This window comes from Glycine max, chromosome 12 (assembly GCF_000004515.6).
Source record: "Glycine max cultivar Williams 82 chromosome 12, Glycine_max_v4.0, whole genome shotgun sequence".
Classification (NCBI taxonomy): Eukaryota; Viridiplantae; Streptophyta; class Magnoliopsida; order Fabales; family Fabaceae; genus Glycine; species Glycine max.
Genome location: NC_038248.2, coordinates 24,552,799 through 24,570,197, shown reverse-complemented (window position 1 = coordinate 24,570,197; position 17,399 = coordinate 24,552,799). Strand labels below are relative to the sequence as shown.

Sequence of the window (17,399 nt, the reverse complement as noted above, 5' to 3'; positions counted from 1 at the left end):
CAAATTTATTTTTAAAAATTTCTTCCATTTAATTCAATTACAATTAAATATTTAATTATTAATTATTTATTTATTAGTATCCACATAAATCACATGTGTAAGAGACATTAACTCTTGCGCCTATACCCAAATCCTAGCACGATCATAATTTCAAGATAGTATTTTTTAAGACAAATGGGAAATTATATTTTTTTAAAGTTATAAAAAGATGTAATCAAATGTAACCAGAAAGCACATGGATTAAGTTCAATAATTATCCGAACAATGAAAAGGAAAATAAATCAGTTCCATTTTTTTTATTTCAGGCAAATAAAAATAATTTTTTAATTAGGTTAGAAAAAGATGTACTCAATGTAATCCCAAATACACTGAGTTACTCTAAATAATTATCTGAACATTGAAAAGAAAAATAAATCAGAGAGATTTTTTATTTGAGATACATAGAAAATTATAATAATAAAAAGTATAACAATATAGAGTCAAATCAGCAAGACAAAGAAGCTTGAACTGATATTTATTTAAACCGAAACAGTAGAGAAAAATTAAAAGATCACCAATAACAAAATAACAATTCATCTAAAAATATTCCTCCAAAATAACCATTTGACCCAATCTAATATTTCTCAACTTTGATGTTCTTTTTAAGAATCTTCTGTGGAGTTGAATACCCTTCCATAGGACAAATCCTATTCAACACTTGTGTGTTGGGAGAATCTGCACATAAATCCACGAGGTTCGCTTCAGTCTTTTCGTCTATGGAGTCAACAATTGATTCATCAAATTTTCCAATTAGATCATGTTAACATAACAGGACACGTGTGTTCATTGTGTATCGTACATTTATATATAGTAAATGTATTATTTATAATTTTGTATAATATAACTACCTGAGCAACCTCGTTAGTTGCCTCTGCATTTGAGCTAGCCATGTGTGAGTCCAAATTTTAGACACCTTGGTGTGAAGCCTAAAATATATGTTCAGAAAAAGTGGTATTATGTCAAATTAATGTACAAATTAAAAAATTAATGTGATAAAATAATTTGTGATTATTCCGGATATTATATTTTTCAAAATAGCCCCATTAATATCCATATCTTTGAACTTTTGGATTAAATAAGAATCATCTGTAACTTTCTTATCAGATAGGACGATTCAAATTTCGATCCAAAACCTCAATCATAACCAACCTTGAACAAAAAGGTTTGATCTTGTAGGTCGGCCAACGCCTTCGGCATACCATATGCATCAATTTTAAAACGAGATACAATTAGAATTTCAGCATAAGAATGATTAGCAGATTGATAAAAGTAATTTAATAGATTTATAGCATAAAAATAAAACACTACCCACCATATTCATGGATTCAACCAAATCTGCGCAACATTGTTTTACCAAATCTTTTGCATCACGATCCCACATTACGAATGTGGCGGAAGCGGTCTCATGATTGACGCGTAGTCTGAGGAAATATATATAATTCAATTAAGTATACATCAAAATTTGTTTAGGTTTTAATTCCAAATATAGAATTTTGAAATAAAAAATGTAGGTAGAATTAACTACCTTTTGATGACATTTGTGACGTGTGTGTCACATTTATGACAATAGTACTTTCCAGAGTCTAAAGAAGATATTTTTTTGTTGCAACAACGCACAGTCTAATATCAATTGTTCTCATTAAGAAAAGATTTAATAGTAGCCAAAATGCCAGAAGTCAAATCTAACAAACATACATTTAATAGAAATTAACAAATAAATATGTTGTGAAAATATTATTTAAATGAATTAATAAATTTACCTCTTTAGAATCCTTCATATCACTTTTTGGACAGGCTTCCTTCATTGACTGACTAGTAGCCCTTGGTGTAAACATAAGAAATTCTTCATCCAATTGGTCATCTTAGTTTCCAGTTCAACTGGCTTAATGAGTTTCGGTTGTGTCAATCATGATTGATTTAAACTTAACTACCTCAGGAATGTCCGGATTCAACATTAGTCGTGAAGTAAAAGAGCTGCTAAGGATATTATTTCCAAAAGACAAATAAAATGGAGCATATTAAATATAACAAAATAGAATTAAAATTAAAAATAACTTATTAATATAATAAATAAAATGGAACATAGCCTTATAATTGTTTTGGCAGAAAGATTAATATTGAAAAATAACTTATTAATATAATCAAGGTTATTTTTGCAAAAAATACTATCGAAACTTTTTTTATTGTTCATTACACTACTAGAAATTTGTTAGTTTGCTGCGGATTTATTTGTGAAAATTAATCCGCAGGTATTTGCTGCGGTTTTTTATGCGGCAAAAATATCTGCAGGTATTTGATGTGGTTTTTGATTTTCCTACTGATTTTCCCACCAATTTTATTCCATAGGAATTATTATTTTACTAAAGCTTTTGATGATTTAAAATAATTAAAAATATTATGATTGTTTGTTTATTTTTTTTATGTATTTCTCATTATTTTAATTTAATTTTTTTTAATTTTTATATATAAATAAAATAAAAAATTATTAGTTTAACTAGCATAAACACAGGCGCGACAGTGCCTGTGTGTTAACATTTCTATTGCAATATTACATTTTTAATGTGTTAAATATGTATATATATATTAATGTATGTATGTAGTTATATATAACTAATGTTGAACAAAATTTTATCTGATACAAAATGCATTCGACAAATTCTTAGGTATCTGCATTTTTATTGTGTTAAAATATTACTGTAATTGTTATATATGTGAGTGGTTGTATCATGTATTTTTAATAACAATAAATTAAAATTAATAAACATCCCATATTATAAATTAAAAAAATGTAATTTCTCTTATAAGGATGATATGTCAGATTATTTTTAATAAAATAAATTAAAAATAATATGCACATTGTATTATTAATTTTAAAGATAAATTATAATTTCTCTTATTAGGATAGCACGCCAATTTAAGAAATAGAATATAATCTAAACAGGTACAAAAGTTTTAAAATATATAAGAAAAAAGATAGCAAAAAAATTTGAGAGTTTAATTAACTAATTGGTAGATCTTTAAATCCAAAAATATTATTGTTTTAAGTGGGAGAATATGTAATTAACAAAGTGAAGAATGAGACTAATAAAATTGTTGGTGATCAAAGCGGTTAAAAAAAAATATATCCTCTTTTTCTATTTCTATTGTTATAAATCATAGATAAATGGATTTAAGACTAACTTAGGCATAATAAATGTTGAGAATAGGGATAATTTGAACATGGGTGATATCTCTTTAACTATTTAATCTTATATTCTTTAATTATTTAAAACATAAAAGAGGTTTTGTTTTTTCGTGTAAAGTTCAGCACAATGATATTGTTCTAATGTCTATTTTATGTTATATTGGTTTATATTTACTGTTAAAAACAATCGCTTCATGCTTGTTAGTTGTTTGATTGGATTAAGTTATTTCTTCACATTTTTAATAACGAATAATAAAATAAACCAGTATTGTGTAAAAACTGTCTTTTTATAAAAAAAAATATAAAAAATTCAAACTACCCCTCTAAATTGTTTTTGGATTTTTTTAAAAAAAAAACCACTATTATTTAAAAACTGACATTTTTTTTAATTTTAAAATTATGAACTATTATCATTTAAACCTTTCATTTTTTATTTTAAAATTTCAAATTATTGACAAAGTTTATATTATTTTCATGTAATATGAAATATAAAATATGAGCAACATCAATGCACTAACCGTGGATAATTAAAGATTCTAAGTCATCCCCCTCTAGTGATGCTTAAAACTCTTTAACAATTCTCCTTTCCCCACAAGGGATATCTATCATGATAACTGCACCCCGTGTACATACACAATATACATTCATCTCAATGCCATTATCAATATCAACACCATCTCATCTCAATGTCATTCTCAACAACTACATCATCTCAATGACATTATCAACAACAACATCATCTCATATCAACATAATCATCAATAACAACATCATCTCATATCAACATTATCATAAAGACCAACATAGTCTCATATCAATTATTATCAATATTATCTTCAATAACAACGTCATTCTCTATCAACATTATAGTAAACATCAACGTCGCCTCATATCAATTGATATCATCAATAACAATATCATTAATAAATCACATTCCGCACATACATACATATATGGTTCATGCTTGAGATTCACATTTCCTAGGTCTTCAAACAACACAAGTATAATAAAGACAATAATATCATTTATCAATAGCTAATGTTTCACATCCCATTAGTCCAAAACATTATTTTTCTTGAAATTCAACATGCACAGGGATAGACATACATTCCCATAATTGGGTTCTTTGACCCTAAATTATGGTATCAAAGCCATAAAATTAAAATGAACCCCCCTCACCTATCGTGAGCTCTCCGTCAGCTTCTCTCTACGTTGCTCAGAGACCTCTCTCGTTCACGTTCATTGGTCCAAAAGTAGAGTTCTATATAACAAATCGAAGACAATTTAGTATAAATTTAAAAAATAAGGTTAATAATAACATTCAAGGTCAAATACCCCCTATCAAAATAAAAGGGCTAAGAGGTGTTTCAAGTTCTACTACAAGGAGACATCATTCAAAAATTTCAATCATGCCAATGTGATCAGGGTTCAACAAAGGTCATGAAAATAACATCAATATTATAAAAAGATAACTTTTACAATATCTCATTTTCAAAGGTTTTTCAAAGGAAGTGTCAAAACATCATAGTGTACCCAAAATACAAGAGACATTAGGGAAACTCAAACTAACTAGGAGAAAGACATAAAAGTCAAGATTATCCATGGGTGGGAGATGTAAAAAGTTGTTACTTTGCAAATCCCAACGGTCAAAATTGGAATACTTGGGTTATGAATCTACAGTCCAAATTTGAAGACAATCCAACGGTTAACGAATCTAAGATTGTGGTTTTACTAGAACAGGTTTAAGTAAAATTTGAAATCTCATAATTTCGACTTAAGTCAATAAAACTTAATATAACTCAACATCCACATCAAGCAAATCACACATGACTAATTCATACAATACATCAACCCATCCAAGTCAATCACATAATCAAATAACACGAGAAATACATTTAAACATCGATTTATAGTTAACAAAATTTTAGGGTGTTAGAATTCTCCCACCCTTTTAGAAATTTTGTCCCCGAAATTTACCCGACTCAAACAAGGCTGGATAAGCTTCTCACATCTGACTCTCTAATTACCATGTGGCATCTTCTCCTGATGCACCTCCCCAAATCATCTTGACCAATGAAATCCCCTTCCCTCTTAGGTGCTTTGTTCGCCTATCCTCGACCCTCAAAGACAATATTTCATATATCAAGTTCTCCTTCACTTGTACGTCATCTAATTCGATCACATGAGATGGATCATGGATATGTTTATGGAATTGAGACACATGAAATACATTGTGAAGGTTAGAAAGAGACGAGGGTATGCAATTTTGAGAATTTGGAAAGGACCGATAAAACGAGATATGAGTTTTCGGGATTTCAATGCTTGACCAACCCTAATTCTTGGAGTGACTCTCAAGAATACATAATCACCAATCTTGAATTCTGGGTCTTCCCTCATCTTGTTCTGATAGCTTTTCTGCCTACTCTGAGAAGTCTTTTTCCTCTCTTGGATCAACTTGACCTTCTCAGTGGTTTGTTGTACCACTTTAGGTCCTAAGGTGAGGTTCTCTATGGGCTCTAGCCAGCATAGAGGTGTCATACACCTTCTACCATATAGAGCTTTGTAGGGAGTCATGCCAGTGGTAGAGTGAAAACTATTGTTATAAGTGAATTCTATTAACAACAGGAAACTCTCTCAACTCCTCTTTTGTTCTAAGATACATGCCCTCAAAAGGTCCTCTAGGGAATGAACGGTATGTTCAGTTTGATCATCAGTCTGAGGGTGATAGGCTGAAGTTAGTCTAAGCTTGGTTTCCAACGCTCTGGACTTAAAGGTCGGACAAGCTTCCCTGATTTTTAAACAATTTTTTATTGATTACTGATATATAGTTTGTCCATGGATGTGTGGTATTTTAACCTATTTTTTTGTCACACTTTTCCTAGATTCTAGTATGGCATAAGCCAGTTATACGAGTAGAACATATTAGTTTTATGTATATAATTTCCATCTTGACTGTTTTTTTCCTGAGCTTTCTTTGAAATATAATTTGTTCTTTTTCCTATCATTTTAAACTTCCTATTAGATAATAATCTTATAGCATGTATTTTCTGAAAATATGTGATTTCATCATTATTTAACAATGTGATCATTTTACCATAATTTTTACATAAATATTTTAAAAATACCCATACAATGGAAAACAAAAACTTACTAATTTTTAACTAAATGTGAGAAAATTCTCATTTAAATTTTTTGAATATTAAAGTGTCATTAGATTTTTTTTTTTAAATACTTTGACATCCATACTTGACAATCTAGTCTTTGCCAAATTGAGTTTCAAGTCAGGATTGACTTAAAAAATCTGATATGAGTATGAGCAATTGTTAAATTATGCTTATCTCCTTTAAATAATTACATATGAGAAATTACCATTTCTACTATGTCTGTTAGTACACATGGAAATGAAATATGCAGTGGTTTCCTCGAGGAATCTTTCTAGCAGATATGTAAAGTAATTGGAATGTTTAACTTCTTTGATAAGGTTGTTTCTTTTTTCTCTGTTTATTTGTATCCTTTCTATGGAGGATATCTTATTCTTTTATACGCTATGTGGAATCCTAGGAAGTGCTTGATGCTGAACTTTCAACTCAAGTTTCATTGTTGATAAATGTAACTGACAGTGGAATACACAATCAGGTATACTGTCGCAACATTAGTTTTTACCATGCTTTGGAATTTGAATTATTTGTTTCCCTTTTTTATATTCTTACTATTTCTTATCTAAATTAAAATTTGTTTAGAGTACATGGTTCACTATTTCTATCCTATTTGTAAATGACGAGTCTTTTTCTCTATTTTCATTTGTCTTTTTATATGTGAATATTGATATTTCCAATCATCTTGGAATGCGGAGTGCAAGTATTATGTATGAACTATGTAAAATTGCTTTGGTGTGATCAATGATGATAAATTGGTTCATGGTGAATTTTGATTTTTGAGTCTCATTATTCTTTCCTCCACCATTACAATGTAAGTGTGATAATTTTTGAGCTTATGCAATCATTAAAGAAATTGATGTTATTATTCAGGAAAGGAGATGTTCCCTTGCCACAGATCTCAACATGTTTACTTACAAATAAAGTAATTCTTTTGACTCTCAATGTCATTCTTTTATCTAATTTTATTTTATTTTTTAAGTTTTTCTTGATTTTTCTGTTAAGTGACTATGTCTTTGGCCTATGAATTGAATAGAACATAACTCTTCTCATTTTGGTGTCAAAATTAAGCTAACAAACAATAATAAGATTAGAAAAAAAATGTTACTAACAGATGTTCAATTAAACACTTCCATGTTGCATTTCTAAGAAAGTATGTTCACCATGTTTTTCAGGAAGCAAATAGTGAAATTTAATCTTCCATATTTTGTAACTTAGTTTTGGACTGACTAATTTCTTTAGAACAACCATAGATTCAAAAATCAGTAGCATATTAGATCGTTGTCTTACAACCTGTTTGGTTCTGTGTTGATTTTTCTGACTTCTTTCATTCTATTGTTGCTTTACTTGCTTGTCCTTTTTCTTTTCTCTTAATTTTCTTCAATATATTCCCTTAAAATAATTTATTGGTGATAATTGTGTAAGTCTTTGTTTCTTACCTCATCACAAGGATGGTACTATGCCTGTCTAGTTTATTCAGAAGTACCTCGTGAAGAAACTTAGTCTTTCTAGTGAAGCAGAGGTGAGTAAATTATAATTACTACCTTCTAAGAAATAAGAATGGTTGGCACATTCTCTCTCCTGCTTTATGTTTTCTCTTACTTTGGTTTAAGGGTGTAAATTATGGTAAGAATTTGACAACACATTTTCTTTCCAAATCAAAAATAATAATTCAAGTTATTGGCTGGTGAATTCCTGGTGCACAAGTGGAAATAATGTGCCGAGGTGAGTTTGTGCTCCCATCTTTACAATGACATAATTTAGTAGATTTATGAATTAAAATGTTTTAGTTTTTTTCTTACTTTTTTAATGTAGTTTTTTTCTTTATTTTGTGGCATTCACGATACTTTATTTGTTTCTTTTGCTTGATTATTGGTTGTTTAAGAGATCTAGAGGTTGATATGGAAAAATTGATGATAAAAAAATGAAATGATATTTTAAAATTTTAAATTTTTTTAAAAAAGATATTTTAAGATGGTTTTTTGAAAAATCGTATTAGAAAGTTCACATTCTAAGATGTTTTTCAAAGAATCGTCTTAGAATCCTTAATTTTTATTTTTTTTTAAAAACATTATAAGACGGTTTTTGGAAAAACCATCTTAGAATCCTCAAGTTTTTAATTTTTTTTTAAAAAAATATTCTAAGACGGTTCTTTCAAAAACCGTCTTAGAAAGTACTAAGACGATTTTTGGAAAAACTATCGTAGAATCCTCAATTAATATTTTGTTTTAAAAATGACATTCTAAGACGATTTCGGTGTGAAAACGTCTTAGAAATTGTATTCTTCTAAGACGACTTGAAAATTTTCATGGAAAGTTAGACTTTCCACAATGGTAGCTTTAATGATGACTGAAAATTGTTGTAAAAAAATCCCTCAAAATCATCGTAAAAAGTATTTTTTTAGCAGTGTAAATTGGTCAGTGTTTCAGAAAAAAGTATTTGTGAAAATATATAGGATTATTTTTCAGTGATAGGGCTAGAAATAATGTGAGGATTATTAATTTTTCCGATGTAATGCATAAAATCCCAACTTGCAGAATTTGTTCAATGATTACAATTTTGAAGAATCTTTCATGTGTCAACTTGGTTTAAGAGTGTGGATTTTGAATTGGAGCCGGTTCCCCAGGGATTGTATAACTGCGTTGTAATGGTAGCTTTTTTGTTTGTGATTTTGGAATTCATTAGTTGTTTGCTATTGAGTCGTGTACGCAATCTTAAGAGGAGGCACAATTGTGTGCGTTGTTGTATTTCAGATATGGCATATCTTGTGCTTTAGATCTTTCTCTTAATAATAATATTTGATAACTTTTGTTTTCCAAAAAAAAAAGGATTTAAGAAGAAAGATGTCAACAAAAGAGTGTTCTCCAAATTACAATTCTTGCCTTCTATCGTGGTAGCAATAAAATAAGAAATCAAGGGGAAGTGAAAAGTGAGAAAGACACCTCACGTGATCTTTAATGAACTAACATGGACCATTGGATTGAAATAAAATGAATGACTAAGATTAGGATCAAAGTAACATTAAAAACTTGTTCATGAGGTGGATCCTCCTAGCACTACTATAAAAAGTACTTTCCACGACGTTACTTTGACGTCGGTTGATAAAAAATCGAGTTAGAAAGAACACGATGACATTTTTGTAAATAAATGCAATAGATTTACAACGATTTTACAGAATCGTCTTAAAATATTTTGCACTATTTTTAATTCATTTCTCCCTCCACTCTCTCGTGCTCTCACTCTTCAACTTCCCATTTAACTCTCCCTCTAGGGTTCCCAAGCCACCACCTAAGCGTAGCTCGCTTCGTCTCTGCTCTTGCCCGCAATGTCCTCTCCCTTCCTTGGAGACATCCTACTAAGGAAGACGTCGACCTCAATGTCTTCTACCAGAGCTCGTAGTAATGGCTTCATTTCCAATTTGCCTGATTGTAAATTTGCTGCAACAAACCCTAAGATTCGCCAATTTTTTTGCAATGAAGCTCCGAAGAAGAGTGGGTTTTATCGGTGATGTTGCGTGCTTCGTGTGTGATTGAAGCTGCTTCGTTTAATTTGGTTTTCGACTTACTGTGCTGCTCTTCAGTTAGTGTTTTGATTGGTATTTTTCGATTTTTGACAGATTATAAGAACTTCTATCCCAAGGAAAAGAAGGAAGTTCCGAAGAGGAATGACAAGAAACATGAGTACAAAGGTAAAAGAAGAAACTTTTGTGCACACCCTATTTTTTTCTAAATTAGGAAGCTTTCATGGCAAATTGTTGGAATATGGTGGTGGCTACTGGTGTAATGAGTAAACTGGAGGTTTGAGCATGCCTAGAGTTACCATTTTCCATACATATTGTTATTTTATTTTTATTTTGCAGGATGTTGTAAGTTTGACCAATTTTTTCCAAAACACCCGTGGAATATCAGTAGAAGAGAAGCGCCATATATTTTTGCCTACATAATAAGCATGATTTTTGCAAGGAAATATTTAAATGGCTTTTTACTTAGCAGAGATGCCAATTTCCTCGTATGTTTCAATTATTTATTCTAAGCAGGGTTGTGGTGCCCCTTATTCAAGGTTATGAAGATGTTGGGGATTTCATTGTATCAGAAAGATTAGAGACTGGTGTACATGTTAACTTGATCTTCTATCTAATCATTGGATCCATTGGCCTTTTTTGAACTCGTTCTTATCATTTTGACACACAATAAGTGGTTGGTTCTCATTCTCATAAACTTGTTTTATTTATTTATTTTTTTAGTAGTAAGATGTTAGCTCACAGTTATTGTTGTCTTGAACCTTTTTTTTCCGGTTAAGATTATTGTTTGCACCCTCGAACTTCATTTGGTTTCCTTAAAGAAACTTGCATCACACCTAATTTCTTCTAGATTATTTACCGTCATATATGAACATGATCTATTTGTAATTTATGGTTGTGTGTTTTGTTATGAATGACGTCATATTTCTGGTTGCAAAGTGTAGGAAAAGACAAAAGCAACATTAAAAATGAGGCATTGAATCAAAAGGAATCCACAAAAATCAATGGTGAATTAACTATTAGCCTATATTAACTTGTAAGGGTTTCCTAATGGCTTGGGAGCTTGAGAGGTCAACCATGGATTTTTTTAATACAAGTTTGGAATATGGTTATGGTAGTATTAATTTATCCTTTATTGCATTCCATTTTTATAAGTTTTTGCATCATAAATTTGAAGGAAATTCAGGCTAATTTTCATAGAAACATTGTTCCTTCGTCGTCCTGCCTATCATCAAACTATGTTGCTTTGTAGTTGTGACTTCAATCTGAACTCAAATGTAAAATTTATTATTATTATTATTATTATTATTATTGTGGCAGCATACTCTTGATCTCTCTTCAAGGTCTTGTCGAGGATGGATTGTTAAACACAAGCTTCCCTAACACATAGGTGTCTTGGAAAAATCACACACAAATTTTGTTACTCTTGGTGTGATCTATTTTTACTTTGGAAAAGACATACCTATTTAGTCATGATATTCTATGAACCTTGATTTATATCTTGTTTTACTTATGTTAGTTTTGATGAGGTCACTTCTTGTAAGAGGATTCTGGAGACAATTTTCTTAAGGCAGAAGACAAAATTTCATCTCTTCCATAATGAGATGGTGCCATCTTTCTTTAGAATTTAGAAGATTAGCATGGTCTCTTGATGGTTCATTTCTACATGTGCTTCGAGTAGAAGTAGATCTTTATTCAATTAGGTATGTGCTTGCTTCTAGTGACACAACTCAAAATAAATTGCCTTATATCTATCATATTGAAATAAAATAGGCTCTTTCCCTCAAAAGAGGAGAACTCCTGTTAAATTTTGTTTTTAGGAATGTCAAAGTGTCCCTTGTTATTCTATTCTCATGATTGTTTCATAGAAGTATGCTAAATTCAACTTGAGATTTTCTTAGAACCTATTTTATCAAGCTTTAGATGAGTCTGGATGGATTATAACATGAGTGAGAATTTATCTAGAAACTTAATTATCTTCTGTATGGTCTACTTGATGCATTTTTTCAATACACTTAAGTTGACTCATTTCCATTCATTTATTCTAAGGCTCGTTGCATTTTACAATGTCTTTGTTGATATTCAAGAAAGAGATTATGGAAGCATGCATGCAGATTGGAACATCCTTCCTCCAATAGAAATCAAGGATGTCAATGGCTAAATGCAGAAAAGGTACAACTTTGAGACAAGACTTAATCTATTTGCTTGCATTTGTATATGTTTGTGAATACTGATCTTCTTTCAAATATGACCTATTTCTTACATTAAATTGACTTTCATCTTGTTCGGGTTGTTCAATTGGTGGAAACACCTTTTGTGAATCTAATTATTTATGTATCAATAATTTCTACTTATGCTACAAGGCTTTGTAATGTTACTAGAAAACTCAAGTTAAAATCCTTCTAAAATACATTTTGAATAGAAATTCATATTTTTAAGTAGAGACTTAATGGTGGAGTAAGAGCATCAAAATACTATTGTTCTGATTCAACATGTATAAAAAGTTGAACCCTCTGTTCGAAACTTGCAAGCAAATGTCCCATCAGAGAGATATAGGCTCATGGGACAAAAATTACAACTTTAAATTGTACACGTAAGTGAGACTTTTTATTTGAGAGTGAGACATTTTATTTGAGAGTGAGACTATTCTTGCTGGTCCAAACACTTTTTATTTGTTTCCCCCCTTTTTTTTGTTTTAGTTTGTGGGGCCTCTATTTTGAGTCTAGTTTAACTTCTTTTTTTTTTGTCTGTTTTTAAATAGCCATTGTGTATGATATAAAATTAATAGACTAATAATATCTGATAAAAAATATACTAAATAATATTAGTAATGCAAAATACAATAAACTAAAAAAGTAGCAGTTATAAAAATATAATAAACTATTTAAAGCATAACATATAATATAAAAGTAACTAATAATAGTAATGAAAATATAATAAACTATTTAAAGCATAACATATAATATAATGCCTCCACATAACTATTTAGCAGCCTGAGGTCTCGTTCGTTAACAGAATTAATCAGACAAATCATTCCACCAACTAAGAACGGTCATGCACCACCACCCATAGAGTCAAGAAAGAGCTCTCAGTCTATCAATCCTTATTATGTCTGGACCTGATAAGTTTTTCTGTGTTGAGTCAAATTAAGCTACAGGCTCCACTCCTGGTGGTGTCCATCCGTCAATTCCTTTAAGTTTCAGCCTTGCAACCATATTCCCCCTAGAACCCAAAGACTTTGATTTCTCGTAAGGTGTCAGCGGAGTCCTAAAAGCAACATCCACTGATCCCTGGTCTGCAAACTAACTAATAATAGTAATGAAAATATAAACTATTTAAAGAATAACATATAACATAAAAAACTAAATTATAGTGATAAAAAACTAGATAAAACATAACATAATATATAAATTATACATAATAGTAATATATAATAAACTAAACAATAATAGTAATAAAAATGTAATACATTATTTAATGCATAATATAATATAATAAAATAAAATATAATAGTAATAAAAATGTAATACACTAAATATAACGACCATCTTGTTAATAGCAGTTTTTGGGCCAGCCGCTATGCTATGCTCCGCTATCCAAGATTTAAAACATTAGTAACTAGATATATGTGGTAGCTTGATGATTTAGTTGTAGCTCTTCCGTCAACTAAGGTTTCTTAGAATTTTCCTAAATTCTCACTAATATCCAAACATTTTGTGATTTTGTTGTTTCTGCAGTGGATATATGACTTATGTATTGGAGGCATTTGAATTGGAAGATACAATAAAGAATTTTGATCGCCACAACTCAACTAAATGGTTTGCTTCTAATTTCATTTTCTTTTCCTTTCCACTTCAACATCCTTCTACAATATATTACTGGTTCTTCCAGCTCACCTTATACAATTTTTTATGCTGTAATTTCAGGGAATGTAATTCAAGCATTAGACCTGCTCAAACTGGCAAGTTGGGGTCCCTATTTGATACTTTAGGTAATAATGAGAATTATTGGTGAGAGACTTGTCTATTGAGTCCCCTTTCTATTTCCAGTTTATTTTTTATAAGTAGCATATCATGTAAATAGGAAAATATAGACAATCAATTTTCCTCTTTTCATGCACCAAGGAAAAGAGTTTATTTTGCTTGAATGTTATTAATGTTGTGCTGACCTCTAAATAAAACAATTAGATATTTAAATGTTGAAGTTATGCCTTTTTAATCTAGTAAAAATATTGTATCTAATTTTAAGTCAAGCCAAATAGTTAATATTGAAATCACATGCGATCCACTTTACCAGGTGATTTGCTTCACTCACATTATATATTACTGATATATACTATATATTACTGATATATATTTCATTGAGTTTGAATGAAATTGTATTTATTTGTTATTTATTGGCATGATAGTATTATTTATTTAGTTTTGAATTATTCTCACAACTATGCAATTGGAGGGACTTTAGTCAATGAGTTATGTTATTAAGATGTCACATATTTAGTTAAGTTTTTTTTTTATATGCATTTGAAATTATCCATGGAATAATTGTTTGCTACAAGGGAATCAAGTAGAAATGTTTTGTTCTTTTATTAGTTGATAACCAATATAGTCTTACTTAACTCGTTTTCTTCAATTTTTGCATAGGAGTGATCCAAAGAGAATGACAGATACCTTAAAAAGATAGAGAATGAAGAATCATGCACAACTTATAAGATGTTGAAGGTACAACCAATCATTCATAATTTTATTCGTTGTTCTTGTTTCTAACATTTGGTAGATTTTGGGAGTACAAATTTTGTTATTAACCTGATCTACTATTTTAATAGAATTTTTCTTCTTTTATTATTTTATTAGAATTTTTATTTTTATTTTTAAAAATAAGATATTTTAAGACAATTATTTAAAAAATCATCTTAGAAAGTGTATATTCTAAGATGGTTCTGTGCGAAAAACGGTCTTAGAATGACATTTTTTCTAAGATGGTTTTCACGGAACCGTCGTAGAAAGTAAAAAATTTCTACGGCAATAATTGATAACCAATGTAAAAGAGACTTTTTTTTAGTAGTGTAGTATACTTATATCATAATATATTTATTTATGATATTATTAATTTATTATAATAGATGTATTTCGTTTAATATTATAATTTTATCATATATCACTAAGACACAAGTTCTAAATTAGGCAGTTATTTTTAAGGTAGGGTCTGAAAATTTCAAATTATTTAATAGATGTGTGGATCAATTAGTGACTCATTAGTTCGACCAGTGACTCAGCATCTTGATCAGGTCGATCACTGGTTCAATTTTTAAAATTTTGTGTCATGGTTCAATGCCTTATCTTTTGAAAATTTGAGTTGACTAAGTTTTTAGTCCTTATTTTTTTAAAATTTAATTTTTAATTCCTAAACTTTTATTTGACTGATTAATGTCTCTTAACTTTTTTTATTAATGGTTTTAGTCCCTAAATTTTTGTTTGACTGGGCAAGGTCCTTAAACTTTTAAAATTTTCAATTTTTAATCCGTAAACAAAAGTTTGAAGTCGTTATTTTTATTTATTTAATGTGATTTCAAGGAGTAAAAATTGATTTTTAAAAGTTGAGGAATTGAAAACCTTAATGAAAAAGTTGAAGAACTTTGATCTATCAAACAAAAGTTTATAGACTAAACACCGAATTTTGAAAAAGTTTAGATTGACCAAAAATTTATACATTACAAAAATAATAATAACATAATCATTGACACAATTTCTAACATGCTATTGAAGACTAGAATCTATATATATAAATTTGAGAGTCTAAAAACAAGTTCAAATGATGCATAACAAAACCAGAATTTGGATAACATGTGTCATTATTTGATATTTCGTAATTGTTTGGTTTGATTATAAATAAAATTAAAATTAATACATTTATGTCTCACCATTAATATATATGGAACAAAAATTAATTAAAAATCTATAAATTAATTTTTTAAATTACAATTAAATAATTTATAATTATATTCGGTAAATCAATTCAGTCAACCTTAATTTTCGTCAAACTGATTGATTTCAATTGATTTTTAATTTTTGAAAACTGGAACACAATTTTAATTCAAAATAATCTATTTTCAATTTTACTTAATTTTTTAAATTATAATTAAATCAATAAATGCATCCTTAATTTCCATCAATTTGATAATGACAATTACTAATAGAGATTTGACTTTTCCGTCTCTATAGAAAAATAATGTAATTAATTTATTTTTATTCTTTTCATTTAATTTTCATAAAAACCTTTCATTTGATTTAATGTTAACACTCAAAATATTGACACATTACAAGATAAATCCGTTTTCTTAAAAAAAGAAAAAAAAAAGAAGTTAAATTCGCTGGCATTTATTTTTCTTATAACTTGACAACTTTTTGATTCAAATGGTTTTATGGCTTTATTAGCCATCCATAACACCTAAATTTGCTTTTAAGGAGAAAAAATAATTACATTACAACTATCCTTTTTTAATAGCCAACGGATTTATCATATGAGACACTATATAAGGAGGTGTGAGACATCAAGAATATTCTTCTCTACTTCAGAATTTTTATTTTATTCTGTATTCCTCTGGGCATGACTATTTTTGAGGTACCAACGTGTTTTGGTCATGAGTGCATGAGTTAAAACACACCGTTGTGTAAGACCTGGGAGGCAGCCAAATATTAGGTTGAAAATGAAAGTCCGACAAAATTTTACTTCCGGACGGTGATTATTGTCACGATATAGTATTTCATTTTGTCTTCTTTCTAAATAGTTTTTTTTTTTAGACAAAATGAATGTCCGACAAAACTTTTTTTGTACTATTTTATTTTCTTTCTTCCATTGAAAATTAATACACATTTACTTATTGTCATTTTGCAGTCATGATTTGAGTTTCTAGAGCAAGCTCTTTGAGAAGGAAAGTTAGTATTTATTCTATACTTTATAGAGATATATGTTCTATATTTTTACGATTCTTATTTTCTTATTTTTCTATTATTTTACTTTATGTTTTATGCATATGTGATATGTTATTGTATTGTCATGGTGCTTTCAATTCCTGTTATTGTAAATTTTAGTTAAGTTGTCAACGAAATATCTATTGCTCAAGAATCCATTTGAGAAAGCAACTACTATTGAAGAAGAAAATTATAATTGAAAATATAAGGAAACTATGAGATCAAGTTAGTGAATCTCAACTAACAAAAGATCATGAAATGGAAATGAAGATATAATAAAGTCAAACATATACGGATTTTATGGATATATGTCAGAATTTGTAATAAATATAGTTTAATTGAGAATGATCTATTATGAAAATTATAGTATTTGTACATCTAGCTCTAATTCATTATTCCTTTAATTTTAATATGGATACATTTTTTCTTTATAGTATCTTGCTCAAATTCATTCAAGCTTCTTTTTCTTTTTTATCTAAGCAGATTAGAAATTTTCACCTAATTAATTTAAATTTAATCACTTGATAATA

General features: G+C 29.0%; 1 non-coding gene across 8 annotated transcripts; it reads left to right on the top strand.

Moving 5' to 3' along the window:
• Nucleotides 1–9,545: 9,545 nt before the first annotated feature.
• Nucleotides 9,546–17,020, top strand: LOC100782263 (uncharacterized). Of its 8 annotated transcripts, none has more exons than XR_001383884.3 (8): nucleotides 9,546–9,899; nucleotides 9,995–10,574; nucleotides 11,418–11,601; nucleotides 11,948–12,070; nucleotides 13,636–13,716; nucleotides 13,825–13,889; nucleotides 14,542–14,619; nucleotides 16,793–17,020. It is a non-coding gene; the product is annotated as an uncharacterized protein (transcript). The 8 variants fall into 8 exon arrangements; XR_001383882.3 differs by having other exon boundaries at nucleotides 9,548–10,066; nucleotides 10,238–10,574; XR_001383888.3 differs by having other exon boundaries at nucleotides 9,550–10,066; nucleotides 10,438–10,574.
• Nucleotides 17,021–17,399: the final 379 nt, after the last annotated feature.